General features: G+C 29.8%; 1 pseudogene across 1 annotated transcript in view; it reads left to right on the top strand.

Moving 5' to 3' along the window:
* LOC122244674 (isovaleryl-CoA dehydrogenase, mitochondrial-like) overlaps window positions 1-2,500 on the top strand; it is a 17,241-nt pseudogene that overhangs the window by 6,705 nt on the left and 8,036 nt on the right. Inside the window, exons 3-4 of the transcript XR_015192467.1 lie at window positions 983-1,068; window positions 1,512-1,734. The product of XR_015192467.1 is annotated as an isovaleryl-CoA dehydrogenase, mitochondrial-like (transcript). The remainder of the gene's footprint in view (window positions 1-982; window positions 1,069-1,511; window positions 1,735-2,500) is intronic.

Below are 2,500 nucleotides of genomic sequence, written 5' to 3'. Positions count from 1 at the left end.
GTTATAAATTATCTATATATATATTTACATACCTAAGCAGATTCATGTATGTGTATTAATAACATAATATACACTATCATCACACTCTATACCACACACACCACACTCTCACACACTCTGAAGTTATTTTTTGATATATATTATATATATTTATACATATATATATATATATATATATATATATAATATGTATATATATATATATATATTTATAAATATATTTTATGTATATATATATATATATATAAATAGTCTATACTGTATATATATACATATAGGTATATGTCTGTATATCCACATATATTAAATTATATAATATATAAATAAATATATATATGTCTATATTTATATAATATATGTATATAGTTATATATATACTATATATATATATCTATATATATATCTGTATATATAGATTATTAATTATATATAATAGGTATATAATATGTTACTATATAATATATATTTGTATGGTATATATTTTATATATATTCATATACACACAACGCTTATATAATATAATATCTTATATATATAACCTCCACAATAATTTATATATAAAACAATATATATCATAACCACAACACCAACCAACACACACCAACACACAACACACCACATATAGAAATTGTTATCTACTATATCTATTAAATTATATATATATTATATATATATATATATTTATTGTATATATATGAAATATATTTATGTATAACTATCTATATTATATATATAATGTATTGAATTGTATATTATACATATGTATATGTACAGTATATTACACACCCTGTCTATTATATATATAATATATCTATATATATAAATATAATCTATATATATATATATATATATTATATATATAACATACATATATATGTATATATTATTATATATATATGTATGTATATATGCTTAGGTAGATAGGTAGATATATACACATTAGAAATGTTATTATTTTTTTCTTTTCTTTCTCCCTGTACAGCTCCGCAAAACGGTCTTTGACTTTGCCCAGAAGGAACTGGCTAAGCAACAGAAATTGACATGGAAAACACCTTCACAGAGATGAGGGTTGGTAAAGATCCTATATTTTTTTCACTTCTGGCATATGGTATCATAACCCAGAGTAGAATCTCTTTAATAATAGCATATCAAATAGACTGTACATAGTCCAGAGATGTACCAGTTTTTCTTGAGGTGAAAGTTAATATCTTGAGAAATGTGACTTTGAATACTGAAATAATCATATTCAGATTTTAGATATTACTATTGCAATCATGGGCTCTCCCTTTTTAACTGTTTTCATTAAATTTCTTGTTTTTAAAGCTAGTTGAAAAGGTACTTTGTGGTAGACATTCACATTTTTTTTAATATACTGTACATGAATGTCTATGACTATACCTGTATACAGTATAAATTTATATATATGAATATATGTATTCATGAATATACTATATAGGAACATATTTTTTAATGAACTTCCTTGTTAGGTCATATTCATCTCCTCTCGACAGGAATTCTGGAAAAAAAATGGGCCATCTTGGGTTACTCGGCATCACTGCAGATCCAGAGTATGGTGGCTCGGGCATGGGGTATTTCGACCACTGTATTGTGATGGAGGAGCTCTCAAGGGCGGCTGGTGGGATAGCACTGTCTTACGGTGCCGATTCAAACCTTTGCGTCAACCAGATCAACCGCAATGGCACCTTGGAGCAGAAGGAGAAATATTTACCGAAGGTGAAAGGGTTGATTTTGGTTTTGGATTAGTGTCTTTGTTTGTTGAACTATTTATTCTTTTCATTTTCTCTTTTTTTCCTTTTTTTTTCGTAAGATGCGTTTTGTAAATGATGAAGTATTTATCCAAGGTGATGAGCGTAGATTTGTACTGTAGATTCAGAAGAATTGAAATGCACTTGACCCATTGTGGACGGGTGTCATGACGCAAGTGCTTTTGGCCTGACAGCATGTATCATGACGCACATGACTTTGGGGGATTTTGGATCACTTTGTTTCTTTATTGATCTATGAGTATGAAGTGAGTGATGATGGCAATTGCAATCATAATCACCATAATTGCCGTAATGTTAAGCAAAATGTGTTTCACCTAATATCCAAAACTTAGATAGCACCACTTATCTCCAAGCACCAGCAGGAGAGAGAGCTTAGAATGGCACCCCTCCACAGTCTCTAGCGAGCACGATCTTAGAGAGCGATGTCACACAGCAAGTTGTCGACCTGTTGCTGAAAAGTACCGGCAATGAAGGATATGCAGGCTGAATGAGAAGAGGGTGACTCATACCAAGCCCAGTGTCTGTAATGTGCCCTTGTGCCAGTAGGGCTGCCTTGTAATGTGGCACTCACAATCAGAACCACATATTTCCTTCCTCTTCCTTATCTCTTCATGTTATCTTCATTGTGGATGGTTATGTTTTGCGTATTCATTCATGATAATACATGAATGCGAAAAAAATACAGTTACATAAACAGCAATACTTCTGTCACA

The sequence above is a fragment of the Penaeus japonicus genome, unplaced genomic scaffold (assembly GCF_977035675.1).
Source record: "Penaeus japonicus unplaced genomic scaffold, GWHDUDI00000001_assembly GWHDUDI00000028, whole genome shotgun sequence".
Lineage (NCBI taxonomy): Eukaryota > Metazoa > Arthropoda > Malacostraca > Decapoda > Penaeidae > Penaeus > Penaeus japonicus.
Note: the sequence above shows the minus strand (reverse complement) of the source record. Positions and strands in the feature narration are given on the sequence as shown.